Below are 19,535 nucleotides of genomic sequence, written 5' to 3'. Positions count from 1 at the left end.
AGATTTCTATAAAAGGTTTTGTCTAGTCGGTGGTGGTTGCTCCCATATCCAAGAAGGTCATGTGCCTCGCCACGTCAGTACTGGGAACCAATTATGGAAATTAATATTTAATGGAATTAATAACTTAAGGTGATTTGGGTCGAACGTGTTAAGTTCCGCAGGAGATCCAAGTCAAAACCTAAAAGAACAAATAGATTAAGTTTTGGATCAAACGTGTTAAGTTCCGCAGACGATCCAAAATTTAATTTAAAAGAACACATGGTAGCTAGGAAAAGGTTCAGACCTTTGTACAAAATTTTTGTACAGTGGAACCTCTAGGCTTTCCGAGTAGCAACCAACAATTGGTATCAGAGCTAGGGTTTTGCCTCTGTGTATTTGGTATTAGTTTAATTATGCACATGTCATACATAATTTAGGCAAGTTAATAGTAGGATGTGCTAACTTTGTGGATGCAGGATCCAACTATTATGGCTTATAGTTATTATGTGTGTGATTGGACCCTTGGACATGTCAAGGGCATTTTATTGTGTGTGCATGATTGTATTATAAAATACAGCAGGAGCTGTATTTAGTTTTATTAGGATTTTATTTTTGATCTAGATACATGTACATTCCTTTTATGGAATATAGGATCAAAATGTAAAATTCTATTTATGTCGCGGATCGAATCTTACAAAGCGTGGAACCTTCTAAGGACCAGAGGCGCAGCGGAGCAAGATGGATGCGACAGCTAGTCCCGGTGGCGGTGGCCAAATATGGCAGCAGCTTGGGATGACAACACACGGAGGACAACTAGAGATAAAAGCCATAATAGTTGAAAATTAGATTTTCTATTTATTGCTTTTATATTGTGTTGTGTGTGCATGTTGGTTTACATATTTAGTAGGCTAGCATAGTTAAAATTCCTCATTTATAAATAACTAAGTGGGAGAGGGATTTTTAAGTAAATCTCATGGTCTCCATTACTGGTTTGTAAGTGATGCAAACAAGCTTGCGCGTTGGCTCTGAGTGCCTTCCTCCATAACGGATGAGCTTGTTTGTGGATCACTAGAACAGACTTCCATTTTTGGATGACTATAGGAAGTTAATTAAGAGCGTGTGATCTTCCCCAACGGAAGGGGCATAATCTTATTAATGGACTTAGTGTCAAGTAATGGTATACACTTAGACACATTTAATAGTATCCTCCCCATCGAAGCTGCTATTATTTGTGTGACCAAATGAAACCAACTATTAATTTGTCATAAAACTAGGTTGACAAGATAATAAAATTAAAGGGTTAAAACCCCTCTTACAAATGATTGATTTTGTATACGTCCACACTAACGTGGCATACAAAATTAACGGTGTTTGAGATAATTTTATTTGTCATAAAGATACGTTGACAAGATAGTTAATGGGTAAAACCCTCCTTTTACAAATGTTGAATTTGTATACGTCCACACTAACGTGGCATGCAAAATTCACGGTGTTTGAGGTGTTGGTAAATTTAAATAATATTGTTTGAGGAATCAATGTTATTTTAAATTCAAAGAGTTTTGACCAAATATTTGATCAAATACAGATCAACTATTAATTTTATTCGTCATAAAGTAAAGTTGACGAGATAATAAAATTAATGAATAAAATCTCCTCTTCGATTTTGTATACACAAAATTCATGGAGATTTTAAGGAGTTGATCTTGACCAAATGTTTTTGTGATTCTTAGGATGTTTGTCAATCCCTAGTAGTCATACTATAGAAAAAGACTTAGTATTCCCAATTGTAAATAGGACTTGGACATTAAGGTAGACTGTCTTCTAAGAACTAAGAACAATTTAGGTGTATTTAATTCATTAGTTGAAACATGTCTAGTGGTGTTATCTACTAGAACCTGGAGTGTAGATACAAGATGCCAGTAATCATGTCTGCAATTCATTGCAGGGTTCCAGGAAACCCGACAACTAAATGAAAGATAAATCACCGTCCACATGGGCACTACTGTAAAAGTGGTAACTGTTGCAGTGGGAGATGTTTATCCTTTGATAAGAATAAAATATGGATTTTAAGTAATTGTCTTTACGTACCAAGTTTAGAAAGAACCTGATTTCAGTTTCTAAACTATTATAGATATTATGTCTATTTTGATAACAAAGTTGTTATCAAGAAAAATAGGAAAGTTATCTATTCTGGTATGATGGTTGACAATTTATAATCCAATAAACTCCCACGATGCAACACATCTTCTAATTTTAAGAGAAAGCAACCTTCGGAAATGAACCAATTATATCTTTGGCATCTAAAGCTAGGTTATACTTGAGTAGGATTCATTGGTAGCTGATGAACTTTTGGGTTCATTGGTAGTGGAAATCTTTCCAACCTACGAGTCTTACTTGGAAGGAAAATAACCAAGAAGCTTTTAAGTCCAAGGGGTATGGAGTCAAAGATATGTTGAAAACGGTTCATTCTGATTTGTGTGATCCTATGACTATCCAGACAAGAGGTAGTATTGAATATTTTGTCTATTTAATAGACAACTATTCAAGATACAAATAAATTTACTTAATGTACCGCAAGACTAAGTACTTTGATTAGTTCAAAGAGTACAAGGTTGATGCGGAGAAATGTTAAAGTAAAAAGTCACTATGGAAGATCGTAGTGGCAAGTACCTCTTGAGAGATTTTAGGAGTCACTTATCAGAAGTTGGATTTCAATCCCAACTAACTGCATCTGGTACACCCCAACAGAATGGTGTAGTAGAAAGAAGGTAAAGGACTCTTATGGAATAATTAGATAGATGATGAGTTATTCAGAAAATTATCAAATTTGTTTTAAGGATAAACTCTGAAAACGAAAGTGAACATAGTACCTTCCAAGTTAGAACTCTACTCATATAGAATTGCTGAATAGGTGAAAATCTATTTTGAAGCATATTCGGATTCGGGTATCACATATGTTAAAGAGAGACAATGATAAGTTGGATAGGAGTTCACTTGTTTGTAAGTTATCCTAGATAAACAAAAGTAGGTTTATAGTCTTAAAAATCAGAAGGTCATTGTTAGCATCAATGACTGATTTTTAGAAAAGGACTATATAATGAACCAAGTGCTCATAAGTAAATTTGTTCTTAAGGAAATAATAAAGGACATGTCTAACCAAGTACCAACTGTACAAGATGAGATACCACAAGAAAACTGCAACACGTATCACAAATGATACACAATTACATAAAGCGTCTTGTCATAGTGGGAGGGTTGTTAGGCAACCTAAATAGGTTCATGTTTTGGGAGAGTTTATGAACTCGATCCCTGAAGGACATAAACCTGATCTCCGGACATATGACGAAGCACTCCAAGATAAATATGCAGCATCTTGGCAAAGAGTAATGAATAATAGAATTAGAATATATGTATTCTAATAAAATATGGAAGCTTATAGAACCACCAAGTGGTGTAAAAGCCTTTGGGTGTAAAAGGTCTATAATAGGAAAAGAGGGATAGACAGGAAGGTTGAAACCTTCAAAGCAAGGCTTGATGAAAAAGGAAACTTTTTTCACTGGTAGCCATGCTTAAGTCTATCCGGATTCTTTTATCTATTTGGCAAGTGGATGTCAAGACAACATTCCTTAATGGAAGTCTTGAAGAAAGCATCCATATAAAGCAACCAGAAGGGTTCATTGCAAAGGGCTAAGAGCATCTTGTGTAAAGCTCAATCAGTCTATGGATTGAGGCAAAGCTTCAAGGTCTTGGAACATCCGGTTTATCAAAGTAATTCAGACCTATGGATTTATTTAGTAACCGGATAAGTCTTGTGTATACAAAAGGTGTGATGGAAGCGTGGTGGTATTTCTTGTACTATACGTAGATAACATTTTTGGTAGTTGGAAACAATATCAAAATGTTGTCAGAAGTAAGGGTATGGTTGTCCAAACAATTAGATATAAAGGACTTGGGAGAATGTATATATTCTTGAGATCAAAGTAATAAGGGATCGCAAGAAAAGAATATTTTACTTATCCCAAGCTTCATACATCGGAAAAATCCTTGCTCGTTTTAAAGCATGCAAAACTCCAAGAAAGGTTTCTTACCTTTTCAGGATGGAGTAACTTTATCTAAAGATATGTCTCTATAGATATCAAAGGAGATAAAGGAAATAAAGGCAGTTCTTTATGCTTCGGTTGTCGGAAGCCTAATGTATGCTATGCACGAGATCAGAAATCTATTTTGCCAAGGGCATAGTTAGCAGATATCAAAGTAACCCTGGACAAGGACAGTGGATTGCAGTAAAGCATATATTGAAGTACCTTAGATGCACTAGAGATTATATGCTAGCTTACAAGGCAGTTAATTTGGTCCTTGTAGGTTGCATGGATTTTGACTTCCAATCGGATAGGGACAATAATAAGTCAACCTCGGGGTTTTGTGTTTACTTTAGGAGGTAAAGTCATAACTATGGAAGAGTGATAAGCATAGGTGTTTTTTTAGACTCCACCATAGAAGTTTAGTATATGGCAAGCCTCTGAGGTAGCCATAAAAGCTGAATGACTCAATAACCTCAAGATAGACTTAGATATGATTTCTGGTTTGTCCAAAGATTATTACAATTTATTGTAATAATATTGGTGCAGTAGCAAACTCGAAGAAACCATAAGTCTATAAAGGCAAGTAAACACAATAGAGCGCAAGTACCACCCAATACGAGAAATCGTATAAACGAGGAGAAGTTGTTGCTGCCTAGAATGCATCAGATGATGACCTATAGATTTTTTCACTAAGATCCTTAAGGCGAGAGCTTTTGATGGACATGTTGAAGGGTTGGGAATCAGATGTATGGCAGCAGATATGGCAACTTAGTCTTTTAGTATAAGTGGGAGATTGTTAGAGTGTATACTAAAAGCCTAGCTTTTGGTATAAACATTTATCTAGAAATAAGAATCACATTGGTCAAATATCTACATTTATGATAAATGTAGTTGTTCAATTAATTTATATTGTAGATAACATGGTGTGTGGTGTCACACACAGAGGATCATGTTATCAGTACCTTATAAATTATAAACAGTAGCTCACGACCATAATGGAAAGGAACAAACCATTGGAAGGTCGTAGTGTAATTAGGTATTAGTTTATCTTAACTATATAATTACACTAGTACACTTAGAGTGTATTGAGTAGGACCATTAGAGGTCGTTTCTTTTATACTGACTTTATAAAGAAACAAAGACCTCAGTTATTATGGAAGTGTGTGCTCTTAATCCTAATATAATAACAAGCACATATGTTTGATATTTATTTCTTTAATTTATCAATGGGTGAGATTTAGTTCGATGAATCAATAAACCCGATAAGTTGGGAAATGGTATCACTTATAGTGTGTGTTGTTGATTATAGAAGGAAACTGTGTCCTAGAGATACTAGGTTGATAATGTCCCCAAGAGGAGCTCATAAGGATTGTCATGTTAAACCTGCAGGTGGACTTAGTCCGACATGACGATAAGGTTGAGTGGTACTACTCTTGGACCTAGATATTAATTAAATGAGTTGTCAGTAACTCACTTAATTAGTGGACATTCGATATCTTAAACACAGGGAGACTAACATGCTCATAATAAGAAGGAGCCCAAAATGTAATTTGGGATTGGTGCGGTAGTTCAATAATAGTTCTTTAGTGGAATGAATTATTATTGATGAAATTAAGTTGTGTGTTCGGGGCGAACACGGGATGCTTAATTTCATTGGGAGACCAAAACCAATTCCTCCTCTTGGTCCCTATCGTAGCCTCTAGTATATAGAGATTTATACCCACCGCATACCCACCTTCTTACCCATCCAATGGGGCCGGCCAAGCTAGCTTGGAACCCAAGCTAGGGCCGGCCAAGACCAAGTGGATGAGCCATGTAGGTGGCCGGCCAAAGCTTGGGTCCCAAGCTTAGGTGGCCGGCCACTAGAATATTAAAAGGATTTTTATTAAAATTATTTCTTATGTGGATATCATGATTTTAAAAGAGAGTTTAAAAATTAAAAATTTCCTTTTATAACTTTCTACAAAAGATTAAGAGAAGAGATTTATCTCTTTCCTTATTTGTAGATTAAAAGGATGGTTTTAATTTTTGGTAAAAACTTTCCTTATTTGTAAATCATCTACATGTTTAAAAGAGAGTTTAAAATTTGAAATCTTTCCTTATTTGTTGATTAAAGGAGGATTTTAAATTTTAAGAAAACTTTCATTTTAACCATGTTCATGATTTAAAAGAAAGTTTAAAAATTAATAATTCTCTTTTATTAGTTTCTACAAAGATTGAGAAAAGATTTGATATCTTTCCTTATTTGTAGATTAAAAGAGATTTTAATTTTAGAGATAACTTTCTTTTATCCACATGTTTAAAAGAAAGATTTTAATTTATTAAATTTCCTTTTATAAACCAATCATGAAGGGATTAAATTATTGGAGAAATTTTATAAATTTCTGGAGACAAATTAGGAAGTTTTAATTAATTAAAACTCTCCTTGTTTATAGCTTGATGGTGGCCGGCCATGTAAATTGAGAAAAGGAAAATTATTTTTAATTAAATAAATTTTTCCTTTTCATGGCAAAAGAATTAAGGAAGTTTTTAATTAAATTTCCTTATTTGCCAAGACCAAGGATTATAAAAGAGGGGTTAGAGAAGGCTTCATGGTGAACAACCTCTATTATTTCTCTCCCTCTTTTCCTTGGTGTTGTGGCCGGCCAACCTCTCTTCCTCTCTTCCTCTTGGTGGTGGCCGAACCTTCTCTATTGGCTTGGAGCTCTTGTGGTGGCCGGATACTACTTGGAGAAGAAGAAGAAGAAGGAGAGAAAGCTTATATCCCTTGGAGCTTGGTTGGTGTTTTGTTCTTCGTCCTTGGTGAAGCTTCTTTGTGTTGGCCGAACCTAGCTAGGAGGAGAAGAAGGTGCTTGGTGGTTTCTCATCTCGGAAGATCGTTGCCCACACAACGTCCGAGGTTAGAAGAGGAATACGGTAGAAGATCAAGAGGTCTTTCTAAAATGTATAACTAGTAATTTTTTCTTTCCGCATCATGCTAGTTATTTATGGAAATAATACCAAGTACAAGAGGCTTACGATTCTAGTATTTCGAATATGTTTTTCGAACTTGTGTTCTTTTGTTTTATTTTTCCTTGTGATTTGATTGTTCTTTTCGGTTAACCTAAAGTTATTTTAGGAAATTAAATATTAGATTTCTATAAAAGGTTTTGTCTAGTCGGTGGTGGTTGCTCCCATATCCAAGAAGGCCATGTGCCTTGCCACGTCAGTACTGGGAACCAATTATGGAAATTAATATTTAATGGAATTAATAACTTAAGGTGATTTGGGTCGAACGTGTTAAGTTCCGCAGGAGATCCAAGTCAAAACCTAAAAGAACAAATAGATTAAGTTTTGGATCAAACGTGTTAAGTTCCGCAGGCGATCCAAAATTTAATTTAAAAGAACACATGGTAGCTAGGAAAAGGTTCAGACCTTTGTACAAAATTTTTGTACAGTAGAACCTCTAGGCTTTCCGAGTAGCAACCAACAGAACCTCGGGTGCCTGGGTGATAACCTTGATGCCCTACCGTTGCACCATAGCCCCAGGGACTATTTGAGCCTCATATAGATTAATGGTATAATTATTTAATTAGCTTTATGTGGTAAATGATAATCATGCTTATTTAGTTTTATTTAGTGAATGGTATACATGCTTATTGAGTTCATGCAGTTAATGGTATACATGCATATTTGAGTCTCATATAGATTAATGGTATGATTGTTTAATTGGCTTCATGTGGTAAACGATAATCATACTTATTTAGTTTTATTTAGTGAATGATATCCATGCTTATCGAGTTCATGTAGTTAATGATGTACATGCTTATTTAAGTCTCATGTAGTATAATGGTATGATTGTTTAATTAGCTTTTCATAGTAAATGATAATCGTGCTTATTTAGTTTTACTTGGTGAAATTCATGCTTATCGAGCTCATGTAATTAATGACATACATGTTTATGTGAGCCTTATTTAAATCAATGGTATGGATGCTTATTTAATGATAAAAAAAATGAAAAAAAAAAGACAAAGATGATGAGTACTAATGAAAATTCTGTGAGGGTCAAGGCTCCAAAGGGACCCCGTTTATGGGACAAGGCTCCAAAGGGATCCCGTTTACGGGACAAGGCCCCAAAGGGACCCAATAACAGATTTTCATATTTGGCCACGGCCCAGTGACGAGATTTGCTGACACCCCGCCACCTGATACCAGGGTTAAATAGATTGATCAATCGAACAAAGGATAAAGGATGACTAATGCATCTCCACCTATGAATGATATACGATAAATACTAAATGAAAATGCTATATAATGTAATGATTGAATGATAAACAAAAATAATGATGTGTGATACTCATAGTTTAATGTTTTATGAAAAAAATGTCTATATGCTTGCTTACTTGTTTGACAATAAATTTCAAGTAAAATAAGATTTAAGGATGCATCGACTGGTTAAGGAATTTTGCTGCTATGGTTTGGAGGTGCTGAGTTAAACTCACTAGGTTTGGTTTGTGACAGATGAGCAGACGACGTTGGAGGCTTGGACCCTTGACTAGACTGGGCTGGACAGTATACTCCCGAGAACCTTCCGATTCCACATAAAGAATAAATAAACAACATTTATGATTTAGAGAGAATAAATTAGTACTCAATTTAGATCCCCAGGATATTTGACTGATTTATTAATTACAAATAATTTTCTTATTTATTGAAATGTTATATGATGCATGGAATGTAAAAAAAAAAAAACTTAAGGTCGTTTTACTCTATTTCCTATGTGTTGCCCTATGATGATTCCACCATCTGAGACTCTTGATCGGTCGCCACCTTTCCAACAAGGCCTTCATCTATCATTGCCATATCCACTTCTCTAGCCACCCCATACCACTATTAGATTCCTAATTGCACTTCACCCTCCATAGGATACTGCAAACAATGTCCGACACTAACCTCACACTGTCACACAACACCATCAGTCACTGCTCGGCACCGCTTCCCAGCCACCATCCTCCTCTAGTCACTCTCTTCCATACTCCGAACTAGTGCACCAACAATTGCAAGCAACAACCCCACACTGATTATTCACACAATAGCACCATAACCCAACCGCAAGGTAGTCCCTAGCATCACTCTTGTTTATATTTGAGTAATTTTGCAAAGTCCAACTAATCTATAATTTTATAAATTAGTTCTCTGTTCATAAAAAAAATAGAGTTACTATAAAACCAATAACTAAAAACCAAGACAAGGTAGTTTTTTAGTGTGCTCCACTATTTGATTGACATAACAATTCAGGAATTACCCAGCTTTCATCGTAAAGCAAATCTTACATAGTGATTGTGATCGAATGCAAACATAGATTTCAAATCTAAATACAAGCATTTAGTTGGTTTAATTTAAATTCTTGAATTTAGTTACTTTTTCTCACAAGTTTTTGCACACCATCATATATTATTCATTGAAAAACATAAAAATGAAAATGTTAACATATAGATTTTTCTCGCTTAGTTTAATCATCATTTATAGAAAAATTTAAGTGAAAACATATGCATAATTTATTTACATGCATTGTAGTCATATACTTGTTTTTGCATTATTTACATGCATTGTAGTCATATACGTGTTTTGAAAATCATCATTGTGATGTCCCATGATGAAGTGAAGCTAAATAAAGTTGTTAATACTAACAATTCACCTACAAAGGTGCACCTATAAAGGTGGATCAGAACATAATTTTCTCATGACAAAATAATGCCCCATGTGTGTTGTACATGATAACTAGGGTCATCAACTAATAAAAATAGTTCCAAATCAATTTCTTGATATAATTTGGCATCATAGAATCAGTGACCCATGGTTAAAAAAATGTGATAGATATAAGTCAATGTTTAAACCAGTATGTCAAATGTCTAAACATTCAACCAATTACAGTCCAAGACTTCAGAAGAGAGAAAGATGTCATACCTGCCAAAAGGCTTGGTTCCTATATGCATCTAGCTCATCAATAAAAATGATACATGGAATTTTCTCTTTTGCTAGCCGGAAGGCATCTCGCACAATTTTGGTTCCAATACCAATATACATCTGCATAAACTGGTTACAATGAAACATCTGGTATTTCCATGCGAAAAAAAGATTACAACCACTAACCAGAATCATTTATCCTTAAGACATTAAAATCTTTTGTAGTCTGCTAAATCACCTTTACATCTTGGATTAATATATTAGTCTAGTTATTTTGCTCATGTACATTCATAAATAAAACTCTCAAAAACCAAAACATGGATACTTTGAAAGCAGGAGTTAGGATTTTAAAGTTTAGAAGTTTTTTTTTAATCGAGTACCAAATTTGTATTACAGTTTTAATTTACTAGTCATAACAAACCTAATAAATGAAAACTTTGTTTATAGGAACATAAGGTTATTGTCAAGCCTATAAAGACACCCAGTTCTAATCATCAACAATCGCACAAGCCTAACACATAATGCATACCACGATCATGTGGAACTGGTTGCCTCTCCTACAGCAATATAATTTAGGACGGGAGGAAAAAAGGAAGCTGGACTTAACGAAATATGATTTAGTTATTGCTCAACCTACATGAGCCTCCCTACCTGTGCCTCTTCTAGTTCTGCAATCCACTCCTCATGGCACTCCCCTAAGCGGGCTAAACAAGCTTAGTAATAAACTATTGGCTCTAAATCTACTTACAAAAATCATAATCACAATTGTGTCCCGCCCCGAGGGTAAGGTTGTCCGACGAAAATCGGACAACACATCCCCTGTAGCAGTGACAAATGGAACCAGTATGCATTGTCCCAAGGCTACTCACAGGCAATCTACAGCCCACACGACTGGATATAAACACAACCATGCAGTTTATAAGCAGCTCACACGGCTAGAAATAAACACAACCACGCAGTTAATAAACAGCTCACACGGTTAAAACAAAACACAGCGGAAGTCACAAAATAACGATCACAAAACTACAATACAACTAACTACGAGCCGACTCGATTTGACACTATAACATCAAACCAAATAAAAGAAACCATAAAGCTAAACTTCATACAAAAGACATATATACACAAACAAGTCTAAAGTCAAAAAAAAAAAAAAATACGAATAGAAGCAATAACAAAAGAAGTCGCTCGATGTGATATGGAACTGGCAGACAGGATCTCCAGGCGATTCCATAAATCCTTTTACCTGCTACTGGAGAAATAAACCAGTTCATGAGGTGGTGAGTCCTAAGATTCAGCAGGTAATAAATAGATAGTGCATAAATATAATAAAGAACTGGAGAAACAAAAGTATACAGTCTCATAGGGAAATTAGCAGATACTACAATGATATCATAATAAATATCCATACCTGAAACCATATCCTAAGCTAGTAATAGAAAATCAGGAGTAGTAAAGGTCTGCTACAATATTGCTCATAACTACAGGGATAACATGTGAGATATATACATACTACTAACAAGTAAGCCAGTGTCTAAGCACATACAACAGGTATATAACTCAACATATGTAAGCATATCACATGGATATAATAAAACAATTGCATAGCAATCAACAACATCAACAGGTATAATAATAGCAGCGTATGCACGGATGGTCACTCCCGCCCACCCCTCTGCACCACGACCCCTATATGATCGAGAGATCGGGACAATGACAACTATATTCACGCCAGCTACCACTACTCTCAAGTGGCCGAGTGGACAGGTGTTGAGTAGCTAACTAGCTACGTAGCAATGGGGTCCCTACTACTTGCATCTCCAGCTATTACTACACATGAGTGACCGAGTGGGAGCACTACAGGACAAGCAATATCTGCTCCAGCTACCACTACCCAATGATATGATGCAACAGTCATTATACATATATAAACAAAAATCAAGTATGTTACAGTAAGCCAGCATGATCAATAAGGTATCTGAATAAACAACTATCAAAACAAGTATAGTATCTAGTATCTGCTAAATATCATGGATAACAACGTGAGACTGTATAGATATCAAGTTGATTATCTCAAAGATCGAGTGGATAAGTATCAAGCATAGGAAAAAATACGAGTGGAGTCAAGGTAAATACAGCAACTATCCGAATATAAACTCATGTCCTAGAATCAAAGTACTAAAGAGACAAAGCAGGAAGTACCCGCCTTTATATGTCGATCATGCTAAACAATCTCATATCGAGATGCTCGTCTTGAATCAACGTCCTGCAAGTCACATATTGTACAGTTTAACTAATCACATCTACAACAATTAGTCAAACTTCAAGACCTAAACTAATAGGGAAAAACATTAATCGAATGATTATTAATTAATCCTAATTAATGATAATCCAATAATCCTCAATCAATCGATTGTTTCATCTTTCAATTCACATTCATATTTAGTAATTCATATATAACCAAACCTAGCACCATCATCAATTAACAAATCATTTAATACATAGAGACAAACAGCTTCATAATCATCATGAATCACTTAATTCATTACTAATTGATCAACTCATCCATAAACAATCACAACTACATTGGATTAAGCATTCCATAATCAAATTAAGTTAAACTAACTTGAATCAATTCCAACAACTCACCCAAATTCCAAATGTTCCCCTATTGATTCACGACCGGAGATGTTGGCTGGTGAAATTGGTATCCGAAGCAAGGTGGGGTTGCTGATCTCCCAAAACATATACCCTAAAACACAACCAACATCTTAATATATGAGAATGAGACTCAAATCTTAATCCACCACCCTAAACTAAACAATTTACCCTAATTCAGATATGCATCTACTTTGTGAAGAAATCCAGACGCAACAACTATAGAAATAGAGCTCTCCTCTCAGATCCGATGAGAGGATGGTGGCACAGCGATAACTGGAGCTAGGTGGAGGTGCTGCCCTCCAAATCAAATAACCCTAAATCAACAATAAGTATAAATCTCATACCTAAATCATCTACTAGAGGTAATTGGTTACCTTGAGTGTGTTCACTGGCAGCAGGAAAGGCTCCAGCAGCAACTAAGTGCCGGAGACGATGGCCACAGTAGATGCGACTGAGTGTTGGGGATGATGGTCGCAATTCAGCTCCGACGAAGGGAAACAACGCTGTGGAGATAGGAAATCCAGGGACTCACCGCTCCGGTTAGCTTGCCAAGTCAGAGGAGGTTAGCTCAGCCCTTCCTGCACTGTTTCCCCCTTCCGGCACCGGCGACACCTAGCAATCGTCCGACGATGAGATCGAGAGAGAGAGTGGCGATGTCTGACGGATCAAGGCGGCGGTGGTGACACGAGACAAAAAGAGCAACTAGGAACCGGGAGAGAGCCACAGCTTGAGGGAGAAGATGATGGATCTGTGCGGTGCTAGGGCACATCGCCAGCCAACGATCGTCGTCGGCAATGAGTCGGGGAAGGAAAGATGCTCGCAAGGTGGGGATCGAGCGGAGATGGGAGAAGGAAATCAACGCAGTGAGGAAGAGGGGTAATACTTAGGTTTATATATTAAACTTTAGGTTAATTAACCTAATCAACTCCCAATTTAATTGGGATATCTAAACAAACTTTCTCCTAACACAATAGATTCGTCATCTTTAAACCTGTCATATGACCTCCGTTTAAATCCCTAAAAATTTCTAAAATTTTCTGAAAAATCCTATAAGGTTATTACTTAAATAACCTTTATTATTTAATTATCGGATCTTACATATTTGATCCTACAGAAATATCTACACATAAGATGGCTCCTTGACTCATGTCATACCACCTTCTCTATCATATGCAAGGAACAACAAGACATGTGAAATGACCCCACATGAAGAGGACCCAAAATTTAACCTTTCCCTTTACTCAAATGTACTTGTTTTAGAGGAGATTAAGTTGAGACGTCACCCACTTGAGAGAAGTTGGGCTTTCCATACAAGGGATTCAAAACAGAATTGGGAGTAGATTACAAGAAAAAACAGAGGTTACTCATCTCACCAACTAATCAAGATGTGTGTGTGTTTGTATATATATATATATATATATATGATCTAGAGTAAGAACATATTACAATATTGCAATTACTTGCAGGAACATATCACAATATCGCATTACCTGTTTCTCAAGGCCCCCAATACATTATAATCTTCAGTTGGCTTTTCATCAACCTCCATTGCCTTTACATGTGAGTCATATTCTGAAGGAAGAGTATCCAAGATCACATAACTATCCTTTTTGACTCCCACAAGGTCACCAGGTATTAGCTTATCAGGGTCCACTAATCCAACAGTAGGCAGAAAGATTGTCGGGGTAAAAAAGCAAAATAAAAAATAAACAACTTAACTGAATGATGAATAACAAACAGTTATCGGGTTATATAAACAATCATGACTACATAGAACCTCAAAAAGCAAGCCTACAATAATATTGAAGAAAGTTGCATTAAAATAAGAAAGAGTAATCACAAACTAATCACAAGAAAGGATCAGATTCTCAGTGCTCCATTGTTGCATAGTTCAAAGGAAAAATACAAAATAGAAGGCACAGGCATCTAGCCAAACCTTACTAGAGAAATTCAAACCATGTTACTGAGAATAAAAAAGGACAGGTGCATGAAGCTCCCGCTATGCGGGGTCCCGGGGAAAAATTCATTGTACGCAGCCTTACCCTGCTTTTTTGCAAGAGGTTGTTTCCATTATTCGAACTCGTAACCTTTTGGTCACAAAACAACAACTTTACAGTTGCGCCATATCTCCCCTTCAAACCATGTTACTGAGAATGGTCTCAAAAAAAATTTCTCAACTTTCACTTTGAAGACAGATGGCATATATATCCACATAACCAAGCATTTAACATCAACATGATTTCTAGTGCATCTTATGAAATTTCTACCTTTTACCCAACTGAATCATGTAGTAGAACATTAAAAAATTAGAAAAAAGAAAGATATTTAGTTATGTTTGCATATATGACTTTAAGTGAGAATACAAGTGCATATTTGACTCCACAAATACATTTACCTCTATCAAGATAATATCAGTTATGAAACCAAACTCTTTGAAGACCAAAGAAAAAAAATCATGTTTTTGTCATTTGATTTGATTGTTTAGGCTGAATAATGGTCACAACTATTTCCTTCAAAAGGACAAAATGCAGCAGCAATGGAATATTATAACGATTTGCTTAACCTTGAAATAGAATCAAGAAAAAAAGAAGAATCTCTAAACCACAGATAACTCATTAAAGTTCAAAAACCAATAATCAATAGAAGTTAGGCAAATTTTTCAATATGCTCAGCTGAATTTTAAGCATAAATCTTGACAAGAAGGATGTATGCATACACATGAGAACAAATTGATTGGTAGTACAAACACAGAACAAGCTAAGTATCGATACTACTTACTCGTTGTGTAGAAGTTTCTAACACAACACATTTGCCTTTTCCTTTGAGAGTAGATCAATATTGTCACTATCTCCCTCTTCCTCTTCTGGATTCATCTCCAAAACCTAGGGAAGAATGCTACGGGGTTAGCAATCCAATCATTTTTCCATGATTAACCAACTATGTACTTGCATTCAACAGAAAGAAAAAAAATGAAGAATAACTTTCTTAATTGAATCGCCCCCTGAACAAAAGAAGCAAAAAGAAGTCAAAGAAAATTGCAATAAATACTTCTCGCAATTCCACAAGTATATACTGATTTAAGACAAGAAGGTTTTCTCCAAGAACACAAGTAGACATATTGAATAAGGAAACAGAAATATAGCTAAAGAAGCCAACCTCGACAATGCTTCTGACGAGGTAAGGTAACTGCTTGATAGGAACCCGGGGGCCTATCACGTGAAAAAATCGAAAGAGAAAGGGAAAAGGGGATAGGGTGATCGCTTCGAGGGGATCGGCCTCCAATAATCAAACGAAATTGATTAATTAAAAGGGAAATTACTTATCCTTTAAAATTACATAACGTCTCTTTATATAGAGACATAAAACTACCTTTTCAAAAGAAAAGGTCTAAACTGAAAAATAAAATAAAAATACATTTTCAAGAGAAAATGTCTTAACTAAAATTTATCTAGAAAAAAGAAAAAAAGTCTAAAACTTATTTTAAAAAGAAATAAAGTTAAAGGATGTATTTGAATAGATCCATTAAAGGATTTTATCATTCCCCCGCCCTTCAGAACAACCTTGTCCTCAAAGTTGTTTATCAATAAACTCTGAAAATTTTTCTTGAATGATATCATATAATTCCCATGTTGCATTATCGATAGATAAATTGTCTCACTGAATTAATAGCTCAACCATCGCTTGATTGTTCTTCTTCACAAGTCTCCTTTCTAAAATAGCATAAGGTTGAAATTTAACTTCACCGTATGAATTTACTTCAGGAAGGTGTTGTCGAGGACTAAATTATCGCCCAATTTCTTCTTTAAACAAGACACGTGAAATACAGGGTGTATTTTAGAATCTTGTTGAAGCTCCAAGCGATAAGCAACAGGTCCGGTATGCTCTACCTGATAACTACTGATTGATGTTATAGTATTTTGTCTCTTGCCTTTGATGCAAACTTCTTTTCCTTGATCTTGGAAGCATATTGTTAGTTGAGAGAAATTCCATATTATGTCTCCTAATGTTCTCAATCATTGTGCTCCAAGTACAACATCACATCCATCTAGGGGTAGAAGAAAGAGATCTATGATTAATTCATAATTTAGTAAGAAAATTTTAGTACCATCACACTTTCCTGGACTTGTAAGTGATCTTCCATCCGCCACCTTAACATCAAATGTAGATGCTCGCTCTATTTTTTTGTTTAAGCCTTCTTGCCAAAGTTGAGTCTAGAAAATTGTTGGTGCTTCCTGAATCTATAAGTATCATTACAGGATGTTTTTTAATGAATCTTTTTACCTTCATCGTTTGCGGAGTTTGTAGTCCTTCTAAGGCATGAACTGATATTGCCATAGAGTCATATTGTACTTCGTTGATATTATCTTGTGTTACACCTTCATCGAAATCATCTTCTTCCTCAGAGTTCTCTATTGGTTCAATCATCAGTATCCTCTTTTGCTTGCATTGATGACCACAGTGCCATTTTTCATCACAATGCCAGCATAATCCCTTTGTCATTCTTTCGTTGATCTCTTCTTTTGTCAATCTATAGGGTGTTGAACAATGCGATGTGTTTTCATGAATTGCCTTATTATTTCTTCTTTCTTCCTCATTGATCTTCTCTTCTTGTAGTCGTGCAAAGGATAAGGCAGCTTTCATGGTGCGGGGTTGATTCATTTTTACTTCTCGTCGTATATCAAGGCGAAGTCCTTCAATAAAAGTGCCCAGTAGTTGTTTTTCTGACCAATCACGAGTTCGATTAGAGAGTCGCTCGAATCGTCCTTGGTACTCTAGTACGGTTGAAGTCTGTCGAATTTGACTAATTCTCCATCAACATTCTCATAATCGGAGGGACCAAATCGATTGATGAGTTCTTCTTTGAATTCCTCCCATTTTGGAGGCCCATGGCATGCTTCAAGCCAGTCATACCATTGGATGGCGTCGCCTTCGAGGTTTATAGATGCTAGTTCTACCTTTGCATTGTCTGATGTGTTGTGGAAGCGAAAATATTTTTCAGCCCTTGAAATCCATCCAATCGGATTGTTGTTCTCCCGGCGAGGAAATTCTGCCTTCATACGTGGATAGTTGTGCTCTCGATCTTCATTTAAGTTTGCTCTTTGGCCATATTGTTGTTGTCAAGACTGCTGATTTATTCCCCTTTTGATTAGTATGCTTGAGATGGAATCTGCTACTAAACGATCCTTTAATTCTTGCACTATTGTGACCAATGACGCCATAGTTTTTTCGAGTTTATCCATCCTTGTCTCGTGCTTAGCTTCAAATTCCAGAGCCCATTTGGCGTCAGGATGAGATCCTCTGGTCGTCATGTCAAAATGAATTTTCTTCTCTTGAAGTCGGGTTAAGACCATGCGCTTGTTGAAGTTGCTGCGAAATACTATAGGGAGAAGATGAAGTGATCGTTCTCTGATACCAAGTTGATAGGAACCCGAGGGCCTATCACGTGAAAAAATCAAAAGAGAAAGGGAAAAGGGGATAGGGTGATCGGTTCGAGGGGATCGGCCTCCAATAATCAAACGAAATTGATTAATTAAAAGGGAAATTACTTGTCCTTTAAAATTACATAACGTCTTTTTATATAGAGACATAAAACTACCTTTTCAAAATAAAAGATCTAAACTGAAAATAAAATAAAAATACATTTTCAAGAGAAAATGTCTTAACTAAAATTTATCTAGAAAAAAGGAAAAAAGTCTAAAACTTATTTTAAAAAGAAATAAAGTTAAAGGATTTATTTGAATAGATCGCTGGTGGATCTTAATCTTCTCTTGGTTATCCTTGATCTTTTCTTTGCAGATCTCGAATTTGATACTTGTCCTCTGCAACTCATCCTGCCACCCAACACCAACACATTCTCGAGATTAAACAAAAAAACAGAACAAATACTAAATTTAAAGGAACAGTGATCGAAGAGGTTTAGGTTTACAGACCTTGAGAGTGCGGATCTTGTCGTCGAGGAGAGTAGAGGCCCTAATAATGTCTTCAGTGGTCATGGCGAGAGGCGGTCGTCCTCGAACTCAGTGTCTTCCTCCATCGCCATAGTCTCGGAGAGAGAACAGAGATATTCACCCGGTCATTGCGATTCTTCTGGAAGCAAACGGGCATCGATGCTTCCTCGATCTTAAGCTCTGGATCTTACCTAGGTACGAACCGCCACGGCAGAGTGAAATATTAATTATGGGAGAAAAAATTAGGTATTTTAAAAAATTCCAATAAACGTTACTGCATATTTTATATAAAAACATTTTTTATTTTACTATTATTATAATAGGTTTGATAATTATTTATCATGATTAAAATATAAAAAATAACTATTGCATTTTTATAAAAAATTATTATATATTTAATATTATTATATCAAATTACTTTTTATTAACTCAGTTGAAATTATTTAAAATTTATCTAAATTATTTTAAATTAATTAAATCGAGTAACTACTACATATTTAAAATTAATTTATACATTTAAAATTATAAATTTATTTTGAATATTATTATATTAAAATATTCTTTATCAATTTAATTAAATTTATTTAAATTATTATTCTATAATATTATAATAATATTGTATAATTATGATTATATTATAGCAATTTATCGTGGTTACTAATTATAATAAATAATATAATAGAATTTTTTTATTTTTAAAATATTAATGATCCTGTCTAAAAATTATGACAATGGTGCGTTTGGAATGATGGCTTAGTTGTTGATTGAGAGAAGACTTTTTACTTCACAAAGAAGCTTCCTTTCGATCCTACATACGGAGACAAACCAACAAAATGTTAGCGCCCAAAAACCAGGAGGAGTCCCTGGCGAAGGTCCTCTAATGTTCAAATTAGTACAACTTTCGGACGGTTGAATAAAG

General features: G+C 35.4%; 1 pseudogene; it reads right to left on the bottom strand.

Moving 5' to 3' along the window:
• LOC122033846 overlaps positions 1–18,708 on the bottom strand; it is a 121,357-nt pseudogene extending 102,649 nt beyond the window's left edge.
• Between the last annotated feature and the right edge of the window lie 827 nt (positions 18,709–19,535).

The sequence above is a fragment of the Zingiber officinale genome, chromosome 11B (genome assembly GCF_018446385.1).
Source record: "Zingiber officinale cultivar Zhangliang chromosome 11B, Zo_v1.1, whole genome shotgun sequence".
Classification (NCBI taxonomy): Eukaryota; Viridiplantae; Streptophyta; class Magnoliopsida; order Zingiberales; family Zingiberaceae; genus Zingiber; species Zingiber officinale.
This window is presented reverse-complemented; position numbering and strand designations above follow the sequence as displayed.